The sequence below is a fragment of the Bombina bombina genome, chromosome 5 (genome assembly GCF_027579735.1).
Source record: "Bombina bombina isolate aBomBom1 chromosome 5, aBomBom1.pri, whole genome shotgun sequence".
NCBI classification, from domain to species: Eukaryota; Metazoa; Chordata; class Amphibia; order Anura; family Bombinatoridae; genus Bombina; species Bombina bombina.
The window spans coordinates 937102048-937118490 of NC_069503.1; the positions used below are offsets into that span (position 1 = coordinate 937102048).

The 16443-nt window shown below is 34.9% G+C and overlaps 1 protein-coding gene across 1 annotated transcript in view; it reads right to left on the minus strand.

The window, feature by feature from the left end:
• Positions 1 to 2170: 2170 nt before the first annotated feature.
• Positions 2171 to 16443, minus strand: part of RPL7 (ribosomal protein L7) — a 33268-nt gene continuing 18995 nt past the window's right edge. The window contains exon 6 of the mRNA XM_053713156.1: positions 2171 to 2314. The gene's annotated coding sequence lies outside the window, so the exon portion shown is untranslated. The remainder of the gene's footprint in view (positions 2315 to 16443) is intronic.

Below are 16443 nucleotides of genomic sequence, written 5' to 3' on the forward strand. Positions count from 1 at the left end.
TGAAATACCACCAACTTTCACACTTTATACTTACCTCACCTTACAAAGCAGATTATTTGAGACACCTGTCTCCTTATGAACACCTTTGTGCCAGAAATGAGAACATTACTCATGCTTTATCAATTTCTAGGAAACTATTTCAAGCAAACCAGGCCTCCCAGCTCCCCACTTACACTAATAGGTGGCAAGAAGAGTTAGGTTGCACCATAGATACAGACAATTGGAAATAAATATTCATATACACTAAAAACATCTTCTACTTCTCCTAAATTGCTTGAACTTAATTTTTAAGTATTATTGAGATGGTATTTAACTCCCACAAGATTGCACTCAATATACCCAGGGGCAAAGGAGAAATGTTGGAGAGGTTGTGATATAAGAGGCAGCTACATTCACATGTGGTGGGAGAGTGATAAGCTGAAACCATTATGGGAAGGAATAGAAACACATTTTCAAGGCATATTGGCAAAGGAATTGTGTTTAACCCCTAAGATTGCTTTACTTAATGACTTGCCCATCTTTCCCTGTAAATTGAGACTCTTTTACAAATAGGATTAAATGGAGCAAAGGCGCTCATCGCTTATAAATGGAAAACTCCAGATATCCCTTCTGCAGGAGTATGGAAATCAAAGTAAAACTTTCCTACACCGAATATTTCAATAATCCTCCAGGGATACACCAACTGCTCTTGCTCCAAAAGGATGGCCCACAGGATAAGTAAAACACGAAGTCCGGAGCTGCAGTTAAAATTTCTTATTTCTTTATTGATCCTTCTAAAAACGGTTACATGTACAGAAACAAAACATGCCCTTAGTGTACAAAGCTTAGGCTTTTCGGCATGAACGCCGTACTCATAGCTCTCTAAAAATGGGCCAGCATCTAAACTTACATTCTTGCTTTTCATATAAAGATATCAAGAGAATGAAGAAAATTTAATAGAAGTAAATTAGAAATTTGCTTAAAATTGCATGCTCTATCTGAATCACGAAAGAAAAAAAATTGGGTTCAGTGTCCCTTTAATTTTTCCAAATAAATATGGCTCCTTCATGAATTTTTATCAATTTGCTTGTAAAGAAATGTATAACCGTTTCTAATCTATTTCTGAAGATCCAGAAAATCAACCCTTTTCTCTGGCTTGATCAGGTTTTTCTGTGATCAAATTGAAAATCTGGTGTTAGGCAGCCATCACTTCACATCATCCAACTCCTTTCTCATATGCGCATGCACTATAAGTTTTTTAGGAAGCTAGGAATCCATGCTTGCTCCCGTTTCGCGCATGCGTATTAGTATAGTTTAGGAATTCCGATAAGATGTCATTGGCATAATACTGAAGGCTCCGATTCAACGATGTGAAAAAAGCAGCTCTCTTCTGTCTCGCATAACATAGTACTGAATAAATAAAGTTATTCATTGAATACTATGTTAAAACGAAGATTGACCCATGCACAGTTCAGAACGGGTTTGCCGATTAGCACATGCTCAGTTAATCTGAGCATCGTGAACGTACTTTTCAGAGACAGAGCAGGTGGGAACGCTCTATGTCAGAGGGCAGAAAACCAGGAAATAGGGGTTGGGCGGAGTCAGATCTCTCTCAATCAAATGCATTGATGTGTTCTAATTGGAAAAACTTTATCTTCACTTTAAATAAACCAAAAATAGCAATTACCCATACATTGTATACCCTGCCACTGGTATAACTAGTCATTGGAAGACATTATGGGGGGAAAAAATGTATAGTATACCGTCCCTTTAAGTATGTTAAAGAGTGTATGTTGAAGTTTATAATACCATGTTTCACCTCCACAGAATATATAGTTCAGTGAATCAGTGAATTGCTGCAGCTATAGCATTATTTTATGTATACATTTGGAGACAAAAAACAGGTGTTAAAAAAAAAAAAAAAAAAAAAAAGGAACTTGCAGTATTTTGAAAACAGATGATCAAATTTGCTCTTTAGCATCTAACAAGACCAGCTCTTTTTTATTTTAAACAAGTTTTGAGTGTCCCTTTAAGGAAAATAGAAAAAATTAATTCAATAGGTCAAAATAACCGCATTTTAATTTTCATACCAACAAAGTTAAATACGTATTTTTGAGTATAATGAATTATAGTCTATAACAAATAGAATTTAGCTGGGTATCCTATGTAACTCCATAACCTTTGGCAACAGTATACCTAAAGAAGCAACTAAAGACAACCACACCAATTCAGTGTCATATGCATAACCATGAGAACAAAAAGGAGCGACAAACATTTTTTGAACTGGATATTTATTAACAGCCAAGAGTGGAAAAAGGTATCTGAGTAGAAAAATCTAGAAGAGAAAAAAAAAAAGTGCTTTAGTTATAGTTAAAGTTTAAACAGCAACAGATTTTACAAGAGTAATGCGTAACAGGAAACAAATGTGTGTCAGGTGAAGTTTCCCTCCAAGGCCAGTTTTTTGGACAGCCCAGCAATTAAACCGTTAAGAAAATGATACCTTACCATTTGCATTGTGCAGCCTTTGCCAATTGAAGGGTGCAGCTCCCTAGTTAACCATTTTACTGCTGGGTTGCTCACAAAACTGGTGTCAGGGTTCTGCATTCCACAGGAGGATGGGTCAAGAAAATACAATCTGCATAGCTCAATTATAGTAAGAAAAGGCAAAATACTGAATTGCATTGCCAAGTTTATAAATAATGGACAATTAAGAACATTTTATGGCAAAGACTTTAAACTCACATTTTATTATACACCTTCCAAATTCTGAATGCAAATTCAAAGCAAGACAACTAGATATTTTGGTTTGAAATCCTATAAAAATAAACTGCAAATTTGTGTATCTATGATTTTATGCCCTCTTCAAAAAGATAAATATATATACCCCCCCCCCCCCATCTTTTAGTTAAATTAAGCTCTTAGTATTTTTATTCTCATTCCAATAAACTACAGCAAAAATGTTAATCAAATATGAACCTAAAAGCTGTAGTTAGTTCACCTCCCAATAATTTTCAAGGTATTTTTAATGGTCTATAAATCAATTTTCGGATATAATAAAAATAATCTGAAAATGTATTCTAAAATAATGAAACCTTTATGTAGAAAACCATGGATTTGAGTCTTACTGCTAGTGATTTAAATCAAATCCAACTTGGCAGATATGCATGTGTCTTCAGTTTCTCTTACGCTGTTAAAACGCTTATAAAACCATGTGTAGCTTTTTGCAAATGTTTGCTTACACTAGTATATTTAGGTCTTTGCCCATCAAAGCAACTTTAGCTTTAAATTTTATAGAAGTCTGCTAACCCTCCTTGACAAATTTTATACATAGGCCTAGATTTGGAGTTTGGCGTTAGCCGTGAAAACCAGCGTTAGAGGCCCCTAACGCTGGTTTCTTACGGACTCTGGTATTTAGAGTTCAGTTACCGACACTCAAAAAACACCTAACGCTCAAATTTCTACCGACACCTCAGAACAAGTAGTAAACATATACCGACAAAAAAAACATCCAAGAATCACAAAACAAATATTACACAAAGTACACTTACACTCATACAAACACTACACTATATTTATTTTTAATATTTAATAATTTTTCATCAAAATACAAAGGATTAAAGTTGCGAGATTTCGGGTGTTATAAAAAAAACAACACAAATCCATTTTCCCATTGACTTACATTGACACACGTATATATATATACGTACATGTACATAACACGCATCACCCATCACGCAACCACAAAGCACACATTTAGATTTTATTCAGCACACAATAACAATGTAGTCAAATACAACAACACAATGAGGATTTCAGAACTACATAGGCAGGTTAATAATATCATGACGTCATTAGAAGATTCAACCATACACATCACAGATTCACGACTGTACCGCCCCTTTCGGAACTTTAACACTCAATACTACAATACAACATATACATAAAGAACAGTTTGGAACAGCATTATTAGGGCGATTTCAATGGGACAATTAAGAAATATTGTCAGATCGCAAATCACTTATATATATAATACTACAGATGACAGCCGGAAGTTATTCAGCATTAGTGCGATTTGAAAGGGACGCATACAATATTGACAGCTCGGCAATCACTTATATATACAATACTACAAATGACAGCCGGAAGTTATTCAGTATTAGTGCGATTTGAAAGGGACGCATACAATATTGATAGCTCGGCAATCACTTATATATACAATACTACAGATGGCAGACGGGAAGTTATTCAGTATTAGTGCGATTTTAAAGGGACGTGTACAATATTGACAGCTCGGCAATCACTTATATATACAATACTACAGATGACAGCCGGAAGTTATTCAGTATTAGTGCGATTTTAAAGGGACGTGTACAATATTGACAGCTCGGCAATCACTTATATATACAATACTACAGATGACAGCCGGAAGTTATTCAGTATTAGTGCCATTTGAATGGGACGCATACAATATTGACATCTCGGCAATCACTTATATATACAATACTACAGATGGCAGACGGGAAGTTCGGAATTATTATTGCGATTTGAAAGGGACGCATACAATATTGACATCTCGGCAATCACTTATATATACAATACTACAGATGGCAGACGGGAAGTTCGGAATTATTATTGCGATTTGAAAGGGACGCATACAATATTGACAGCTCGGCAATCACTTATATATACAATACTACAAATGGCAGATGTTACTTTATCGTTTAAAAACAATGTTGCAGCAACATTGATCGATCACATTCGATGCACATTATACACAACTATGCACTTTCATTCATGTTAGCCTGGACGTGTGCTTGTTACTATAAGATCGCGTTTAAGAAATATTGATTACGCATATGATGAAACATTACAAACATGCACTGTATGTGTGATATTTGACACTTTCACATTGAGATTCATTGTTGCAAAATAACATTTCAGCAAACAACAAATAAACGCCCACTGTGAAAGCATTCGCGCCGCTCACATACAAACAAGTGAATACAATCAGCAATCATTACAAACTCACTAATTGTACTATAAATCCCCCAAACAACATGGCCAAAGCATCACTTGTGATCCACATCAGATCAAGTGCTTACCTTGTTACGCTGTTTTGAAAGATGGATGACGATGACATGGTAGACGCTGCTGGTGCTGCTATTGGCGAACTAGCTGTTGGTCGAATCAGGCAGCCTCGGCGGCTCAGACTGAGACGAAGGGGTCGTCTGGTTCGAGGTCCTCCTGTCTACAGGGTGAGACCCACCTTGGAAAACATGAGCGACTTTGAGGTTTATGATAAGTATCGGCTCAATCGCGAACAGCTCATTGGCCTTTACGATCTTCTTAAACCTCATTTGGAGCCACGTATAAGAATAAGGACTGCTGTTCCCGCCATGAGTAAGATGCTAAGCTGTCTATACGTCCTGGCCTCCGGGAGTTTTCAATCCAGAGAACTGTACATGCATGGCCTGGCTCAAGGTACATTATCTGTGGTGTTTGATAACTTTCTGGACGCCATGGTACGTATCAGTAAGCAATACATAGGATTCCCACAGAATGATGGTGATTGGAGGCGCCTGAAGCGGGAATTCTTTGATATTGCTCAATTGCCCAATGTCTTGGGAGCCATAGATTGTACCCACATTGCGCTGCGTGCTCCAATTGATGACTCGCCCTTCAGAAATCGCAAACATTTTCATAGCCTCAACGTGCAGTATGTTTGTGACGCACAGATGAGGATTATGCATGTGTGTGCGAATTTTGGAGGGGCTTGTCATGATGCCCGCATCCTCTCTCTGCCGTCCCTGTGGAGACCGTTTGAGGAAAGACAAATGCCCCCTGGTTATCTCGTTGGTGAGTATTTGTGCACAACATGGTTAATTAGTTTGACAATTGCCACTGTATTTTTAAAATGTTAGCGTAATGTTCAGCTATAGGATGCAATTTAACCATATATTTTCCCCCCGCTAATGTCTACTTTTAGTTCAATGCAGATATGTAGCATGTCTTACCTTAAATGCTCAGATAGAGAATGTAATGTAACCATGTAGTTAGCATTTTACACAAGGCTTGATTTAGGAGAAATACGCATATGTAGCATGTCTTAGCTGAAATGGGAAGATATTAGCTAATGCAATTTAACCATGTCATTGTCTCTTTCCGCTAATGTCTTTTAGTTCAATGCAGATATGTAGCATGTCTTAACTTAAATGCTCAGATAGAGAATGCAATGTAACCATGTAGTTTGCATTTTACACAAGGCTTGATTTAGGAGAAATACGCATATGTAGCATGTCTTAGATGAAATGGGAAGATATTAGCTAATGCAATTTAACCATGTCATTGTCTCTTTCCGCTAATGTCTTTTAGTTCAATGCAGATATGTAGCATGTCTTACCTTAAATGCTCAGATAGAGAATGCAATGTAACCATGTAGTTTGCATTTTACACAAGGCTTGATTTAGGAGAAATACGCATATGTAGCATGTCTTAGATGAAATGGGAAGATATTAGCTAATGCAATTTAACCATGTCATTGTCTCTTTCCGCTAATGTCTTTTAGTTCAATGCAGATATGTAGCATGTCTTACCTTAAATGCTCAGATAGAGAATGCAATGTAACCATGTAGTTTGCATTTTACACAAGGCTTGATTTAGGAGAAATACGCATATGTAGCATGTCTTAGATGAAATGGGAAGATATTAGCTAATGCAATTTAACCGTCATTGTCTCTTTCCGCTAATGTCTTTTAGTTCAATGCAGATATGTAGCATGTCTTACCTTAAATGCTCAGATAGAGAATGCAATGTAACCATGTAGTTTGCATTTTACACAAGGTTTGAATATGGAGAAATACGCATATGTAGCATGTCTTAGATGAAATGGGAAGATAGAGAATAATATTGAACTAGATTTTTTAAATTTAAAATAAACATTTGTTACTGGATTATCGTGTACAAAACTTTTTATTGTACTACAAATACTATTTTGAGGATTCTGTTAGAATTATGTTCTGTTCATAATTTATAGGTGATTCTGGGTACATGAGCCGGCCTTGGCTCATTACCCCCTTGCGTAGCCCGACTGATGTGTCTGAGGAGCGCTACAATAGGGCTCATAAGAGAACCAGGGCGGTGGTTGAACGGATGTTCGGGCTCCTGAAGATGAGGTTCAGGTGCCTGGACAGGTCGGGAGGAGCCCTCCAGTACAACCCAAAGAAGGTGGCTAAGATCGTTGTAGCCTGTAGCATCCTGCATAATATTGCACAGCGGGCTGGGATGCTGCAGGCCGTCCGGCCGGACAGAAACCTCCTCAGAGATGAGGAGGATGATCCTGTTCTAGAGGGGCCATTCCGGGACGAGGGGCTCAATGTCAGAGCAGACATCATCAACCGCAACTTTAGACGGTAAAGAATAGAAGTTAGACTGGAGTATTATCAATAGATGTGAACTCTAGGGAAATGATAAGTAGAGAATTGTGCAAACATGTTAGGATTGTTCATCAAATGCTAAAAATGTGTTTCATTTATTAATATAGGTCAGTGTTTTTCAACCAGTGTGCCGTGAGAGATCCTCAGGTGTGCCACGACAGACTGACAACAGTGTGACATATTTTTTAAACTTTGCTTGTTTTTTACTCCCAGTGCAGGGGTAGTTTGTAGGAGGCATGGCATAACAGCACAATACATACAGTATGTGTGTGTTTGTGTGTATGTGTATATATATATATATGCTGTATTAGGCTACAATGTGTGATTTTTTTTAAATTTTGGGATGGTGGTGTGCCACAGGATTTTTTTAATGTAAAAAAGTGTGCCACGGCAAAAAAAGGTTAAAAATCACTGATATAGGTGATGCTCTGGCCATTGGGTCCTGTAGCGAGTCTTTGCCACCTGGTTTTTAAAGAGGACATCAGCTGGTAAGTATAAATGTCTGGACTGTTGCTGGCATGAATTGTACACAAATACATCATATGGCATACATTTTATAAACTAGTATTTAGTTTACACATTACTTAAAATGTAAATACTCAGAAAGGGATCCTCTAGCATGACTATGGTTCAATGTCACACATTAGAGGTTTGTTCTGCTCAATATGACTCATCTTCACACTTGATAGAACATAACACAAGATGCTACACAGTAAGCTAGTGACAGAAATTTCTTATGAAATGGGGGGTGGGAGAGGGCTACAGAAATGATTCACACACTTGTAGTAATTTTGATTAAACTTTTTATGCCATTAGGGAGCTGACTTAATCTAAAGACTGAAAGGGAAGAATTAGAAGCCTGACAGTGAAGATTGCCCAGACTGACAGTGGAAAAAGCCAAGATTGAAATTGAAGTATACCAATGGGATCATGTCTGGCATTATCTTTCAAATCTGCTGACCTTGAAAACCATACAAAGACATGTTCACATGGTAAGTGCCAACTGTTTGATAGAATAAGGCTGTTGAGGCATCCTATTGGAGACACTTAGATGATTTTCATATTTTTAGATGGGATTTCACAGTCCTCTATTTTTGAAATGATGAATAAGACACCTATTGAAGATCAACTGTTTACCCCTGAATTGACTTTCAAAGACCATGCATTATCCAGGTTGGTGTACCAGTGCATGCTAGTTAAGAATCACAGGAAGAATGTTGAATATTAGTAGCCTACATACATTAGTCATATTTAGTTCTTAATTAGATATTTAGGGATCACAATCAGACACTTAGATGATTTTCTAATTTTTAGATGGGATTTCACAGTCCTCTATTTTTGAAATGATGAATAAGACACCTATTGAAGATCAACTGTTTACCCCTGAATTGACTTTCAAAGACCATGCATTATCCAGGTTGGTGTACCAATGCATGCTAGTTAAGAATCACAGGAAGAATGTTGAATATTAGTAGCTTACATACATTAGTCATATTTAGTTCTTAATTAGATATTTAGGGATCACAATCAGACACTTAGATGATTTACTAATTTTTAGATGGGATTTCACAGTCCTCTATTTTTGAAATGATGAATAAGACACCTATTGAAGATCAACTGTTTACCCCTGAATTGACTTTCAAAGACCATGCATTATCCAGGTTGGTGTACCAATGCATGCTAGTTAAGAATCACAGGAAGAATGTTGATTATTGGTAGCTTACATACATTAGTCATACATATTTCATCATTAGATATTTAGGGATCACAATCAGAAAAAGGAATACATATTATAGTTGATATAGAGGTATTTGAATGGACATGAAATATGACATTTATGTTCAACATATATATTATTGAAATGTGATATACATTATTATGTATAATTAGAAAATCAGATATTTTAATTTATTTTTTATTACACAATATAATGGGGTTTTTTTGTTTTTGTTTTTTAATTTAATTAATAAATATCTTTAAAAAATGTTGAACAAAGTTAGAGCATAGACACAAGATGATTGTAAAAGGTATTTTATGAATCTTTGACTACGTGTGTATTAACTTTGTTAAAATTTTGTTTTTTAATTTCAGATTGGCATCTGATGACTTCCAGGAATATTTTTTTGTTTTTGGTTCAGAAACTATTAATTTTTAAAATGGTAATAATAAACATTTTAGTATTAAATACACTCTTTGGAACAGATTATAATAAATATCCATATAATCTGTCAATAAAAAACAATTTGACTCCCATGACTGGTAGTTGTCTATTTGACAAGCACATGCATAAGATCAAATAATGCATTAATTGTAGAAAATCCACTGATTCCGAGAATATTACATTAAACTATCTTTTTTAACATTCATTGGGGAGTGAGATCCATCGATGCTTTTCTTTTGAAATTCTTAGATGTTAAAATAATTTCGGATATGTAGTAAATTTCTCATAAATTATTTGTTTTCACTTTTAAGAAGGGGAAGTGGTTCAATTACATTAAAGTGACAGTGTTGTTGAATGTAAAATTAATTTTATAAGATCTTGTATCTTCCTTAGGTATCTCAAAACATTATTTGCTAAATTATTTTAATTTTTACATTTATAAATGATAGGTCATTTAACTTGATATTTTTCACAAGCTAGTTATTGGATGCCAGGTTAATCGATTTTATTTTCTAGTGGAGTCATTTAACTATAGTTATTAATATTATGTAGTCTTTAAAATCTTACCTCTTGGGTTAGACATCACATATCTATATATAATTTTCATTCCCCTTTAGTTTATTTTGACAATGTTAAATCAACATTACAAATGTTTTTGTCCTTAAAGGGACATTCACAAAGTATATTGTATATTGATTTTTAAATAATTCATAAAAGAATTTAAACATATTTAGAAAGTACTATAGAATTACATTCAGTCTTTAAATATACTTTGAAAAAAAAACATCAATGCACATATCTTAGTCAATTACATAAGGTATCTATGTGCAACCAACAATCAGCATCAAAATAGCCTATGTAGATATGTATTTAATCCAAAAATATATATAATTACAATCTAATGATTGAATACCAAAACATATTAAGTTGTTCAAATATTATAATCTTATCCAAAATGCATACATAACATATAGCTTAATGTCCCTCTAAGCTGAAGACTCCGAAATACCTCCTTTACAATATATATTTCAGTCAGTGTGTAAAACAATCCAGAAGTTAATCTAAATTTGATTTACTCATATGTTATACTAATTTATCAAAAGGAAGGTGCCTAGGTTTCTGATATTTCAAGCATTATTGTGAAATGTTTATTTAAAGGGACATGAACTAAAAATATACTTAAAGGGAAACAGTTAAAATATTAATGATTTATACATTCTGAATGAGTATTCTATTTTAAGCAACTTTAAAAATTGTCTCATATTATGAATGCTCCATGTGATGTTGCTATCATTACTTTAAAAATAAGGTATTAAATAGATAATTTATTTGCTTCAGTACTCTGGACTGAACTTGGTTTTTTGTGGTGGATTAATTTATCCAACAATCATCAAGGACAACCCAGGTTTTTTGCAACAATTGTCCGTAATCTCAAATATCATTATTGATTTGCAAAGAAAGATAACAAGATAATTGTTAACATTTGAGAATCGAATTAAATTATAAAGTTGATTAACATTTCATGCTCAATCTGAATCACCAACGCTAAATTTGTTTGGACAGTGTCCCTTTAAGAGATTTAAATAGTGTATTTACTTCTCTTCCTATCTTGACATACTTTGCTTGAAAAGCATATCGAGATAGGCTCAGTAGATGAAGATTGGTGGATGCACAGAGATGCCTTATGTGATTGTCTCAACCATGTGCATTTAAATTTCTTCTGTTGAGGATATCTAAATACTAAGATAAATTGATTTACATTTTAAAGTCTAAACAATCTTCTATCTCTACAGATCATTTGATACAATTGTTTGTTTGTAATGTCTATTTAAAAATAAATAGACATTACAAATACAAGCTCGAGGTTTATTTACTAATAACAAACAAACCTGTAGTTTAACATTTATAAACAGATTATCCAAGTTACTGACCTTATAACCTGAATTTGAACATTCAGAAATATTGCGTGGGAAACGCATCTTGAAACACCAGATTAGCATCTTTAAACATTAGAGTCTAATGTCACGCAATAGCACACAATCAATGTGCATTATGAAATACATTTAATAGAGCAATATCAATACTTCACAATAAGTCAATAAATGGATTTTATGAACAATAAAGACATACAATATTAAATGTGTATTTGTATTAAAGAAACAGACCGTTATTAAACCGAGAAATGTCTACAACATTTAATAATGTGACAGTATTAGATTTTAAAGAGAATTTAATCATTAATATTTAACGGATCACGGATATTAAATCTGCGTCACACATATCCGCATGACAGGCCCATGAGTTACTAATAAGTCTACATGAAAAATGAAGTAACAGCACCACCATGAGGTATGTGTAAGGAAGTTAATAAGATATGAAACATTAAGGAACGGCCAATCAGAGTTCATCACACAAACACAACTTGAGTCAGGATGGTCTCACAGACATTCTAACAATATTTCAAACTTTTATCCAATCAGATGTACAGATAACTTGTCCCATGGTGCATCTCATGTTTACTTCACCATATAAAAGTCCATTACACGTTGCCATCTTTGTCAGTTCTCTAATGCCTGCAGGCAGTATATCTGATTTCTTTGGAAAAAAAAATCTACAACCCAGCAGGCATGTCAGCTCCCAGGTTCACCAAGAAGGAGAGCGCTGCACTGGTCCACGCCGTCAAGGACTTTTATCCCCAGCTGTTTGGGAACAAGAGGAGGTTGACAGATGCGCATGTTAAGAAGGCCCTCTGCGAGTCTATCACCAATGCGGTTAGATTGGTGTGTGACGTCCAGAGGACCCAGGATCAGATCATGAGGAGATTCGGAGATATGAGGTTGCGGTTAACAAAAAAAGTCAACCTCATAAGGGACTGGGTACAAGCCCGTAAAAGAGGTGGCAAAAGAGAGGCCCCGCGGAAACTGTACCTACTCCCTTATGAGGTGACTTTATGCGAGCTCCTCAATCTCCGGGTCCCCAAAAGATTTAGATCCTCGCCATCCTCTGCCTCCTCTTCTTCCCTCCCAGCTGCGGGATCTGAAAGTCCTGACGCGGGGGCCAGGGCAGCTGCTTCTCCGTCCGGTGGCCTGGGAGGAGATGGAGAATCTGAACCAGGTAATTATCCAACTTCATATAATATCTTAATATTTGATTTTTTTTATCAAAAAATGTGTATATAGTCAGATACTAAACCTATACAGATCTCACAACATACACTACATATGATGTTTAGATATCTGATTATAGATTAGTGACACATGAAATAGGAATGATGTGTCTTGCGCTCTACAGAATATGCGTCACAGAGCGAAAATGGAATTTTGCATACACGTTAACATGGGTTTGCTGTAAGTGGCATTGCTTTATACATGTTGGTCAAATGACGGATGCGTAATCCCGCATGGAATCATTGCGCAATGATCGCGAAAATGGAATTTCGCATACACGTTAACATGGGTTTGCTGTAAGTGGCATTGCTTTACACATGTTGGTCAAATGACGGATGCGTAATTCCGCTTTGAATCATTGCGCAATGATCGCGAAAATGGAATTTCGCATACACGTTAACATGGGTTTGCTGTAAGTGGCATTGCTTTATACATGTTGGTCAAATGACGGATGCGTAATTCCGCATGGAATCATTGCGCAATGATCGCGAAAATGGAATTTCGCATACACGTTAACATGGGTTTGCTGTAAGTGGCATTGCTTTATACATGTTGGTCAAAATGAAATGTGAATTATTATATATGTGAAGAATACAGTATTCTTATTTTCAATATTATACATAATAAAAAAAGAAGAATCCAAATAAATTATAACATATGCCCATCAATTGATGAGAATGAAATAACACCAAAAAATAATTAAAGCTACAGTAAACAACACAACTGATTGAAAATAAGAGTACAGGATATATTTATCATGAATTGAATTGAGGAAACAATTAACTCATGGGACTACCAAAGGATTAATAGTTTTAAATTGATTTGCTAATAATGTAAAGATTTTAAACATGGCATGATTTGTATTAATGATATGCAATCCTCATTTAATATATTACAGATATGGATGTTGCTGCTGGATCCTTAAGGCAGGGCTTGTCACAGTATGGTATGTCTCATTTTAATTGACATTTGTCTTAGAAACATGGACAGAACATTACATACTAAATCCACATTGTTCAATATTTATATGTAATGTCCCTTTAATAGATGAAAATTAAATAATTCTTCGGATATCCTTAAATAACATATTAGATTTGAATTGCATGCTCAATCCCATTCATTACATCAACATATGGAGTAGAGAATTCATTAACACCAACATTGTCAAATCAATATAATTTTATATTAAAGGGATACTGAGCTAAAATTATTAATGTTGTCATTCAGATAGAGTATGCAATATTAATAAACATTTAAATATAATACTATAATCATATGTGAAATATTCTATTGCTAAATGTATTTTAAAATCAAGAATGTACGTTTATCTGCATCTCAATTTTGGTTGACCAACCTGGGTTTTTATTGATGATTGGTGGATACCTTCAACAAACAATATTTATTGAATCCAATATTGCTTATCTGCCTTTAAGATTAAAATGTAGCAACATTCAAATTATAATAGGAGTCAATGTTAAATCATTTTGAACAGTTTGAACAGTGAAATCAATGATTTAAATAAATTATGTCAGTGTCCCTTTAATAAACAATAGATTCATTCATCTTTACATTCTTTGGATTAAACAATATTGATATATAATTCACATATTCACTGTTGGAGTTACTTTATAGATATCAGCATACTCTAACAGCACCATGATTACATATTTGTACTAATCAATTTGGTTTTGTATTGTGATAAATATGTGTTGTGTCCTAAACAAGATTACTGTACATTGCACAAATGGCTCGATGTGCCACATGTCTTTGTTTATATTTGTCAACAGCTGTTCTTCAAAATGTGGTTTGTGTGTATTCTTTTAAGAACATTGATCAATGGGTATATTTAGATATGCAATAACATCGTATGAGATGAGTTTGATGTCTAATATAGTCAGAAATTAAACATATGTTCAATACATCATGTTTAACAGAATCCCCTTGATTCAATCAAGCATTTTTTGGTTTAATGACTGCTCTATTCTTCACATTTTCAAGTTGATTAATCTTAAAATTCGATACAGATGTGATTTAGTGATATCCCAAATGTGTTTACTAATATATATCTATATCATTCATAGAGAGAGTTGGTGTGGGGAGCCCACAGGAATCCAGCAGTGACACAGAGCCTCCTTTGCGGTCTCCTGGTAAGTCCATTGACTCATTTATATGTCATTGAAGGTGTATTGGTAATCAATATTATGAGCATGATTCTGATGAAGCATAACATTTGAAACAAACATATAATTTTCTCTTCTGATTATATATTAATTTTCTTTGAATATTGAAAGATTAATAATTACAACTTTATTAGTCTACACATTTGTTATTCAGAAGATGTATAGCATATGTTTGTTTCCATGTTCATTTTTGACAACAGTCATCAAGTGATACACACATGAGAAATCTTAAATGTTCTATGTACTATGCTTTTATGATTTTTAAATTAATACAAACAATACATCGAAAATCTGAATCATTGAGAATAACAAATCTAATGTAATTTGTATGCTCCATCAAAATGATGTAAATCATAACTTTGGGTGTGTATATCTTTAATGCAACATTGATGTGTGTCTTTGAACAACAGTAACATATGTTATAATATCTGATCTTAACGTGTACACAACATGTTATGTTTTACAGAGATTGATTTAACATGTGTGACGGAGGAGGAAGAGGCTGCCTTGGAGTCTGATGGTATATGAAATATATCTATCATGTTTCCAACATGTTGCTTTATTTGAAATCATTTTATTGAAGACATTCAAAGTCTACAGCTTTTGCACTTTAAAAAGGAATATTATTTGTCTGTTCAAATACACTACTGCCCCCTTTCTATATCAGGCAGCATGAAAATATTTTTTTTTAAAAAATGTATAATTCATGCCATCATTATGTCACATGCATATTCCAGGCCAAAACACAATAATAATGTTATAATTGTACAGACAGTAATTGATATTCATCTGAGTGCCTATATGCATACCATATCCTCATTTCATAATTGTTTACAAATTCAAACACACTTCGAAGTATATTGAAAACATAATCAATTTGAAATGCGTTGATTTGATTTCATGATGTATGAGATGTTAATATATATATATATTTTTTTTCAGATGGATCCGCCACTTCTGGTCATCTGGTTTCCGCCCCTGCCCAGTCACAGACCCCTGCCCATGCCCAGACCCCTGCCCAGGCCCAGACCCCTGCCCAGGCCCAGACCCCTGCCCAGGCCCAGACTCCTGCCCATGCCCAGACCCCTGCCGGCCCTTCCCATTTGTTATTTCCTGTCCCTCCCAAAAAACGCCCCTACACCCCCCTTCGCCGCTCTCCCCGTATTATGGCCCGTACAGCTGCCCAGACCCCAACTCAGCAGCTCATCCCTCCCCAAGCCAATCCCATCCCTCCCCAACCCAATCCCATCCCTCCCCCCTGTCTCAACCTTCATTGTCCTGGGTGTCGGATTGTCCTTCCCAGGCACAGCTGTAAGTATCATTCAAAATCAACATTATAAGATACTTAAAGGTACACTGAAGGTAAATATTTTCTATTGTGATTCAAATAGAGCATGCAATGTTAATCAAATTTATAATTTACTACTCTTATGAATTATTCTTCATTCTCTTGCTATCTTTATTGAAACAAAGAAATGCCTAGAATTAATTTTAAATAGAAAATAATTGTGGACATCATTTCT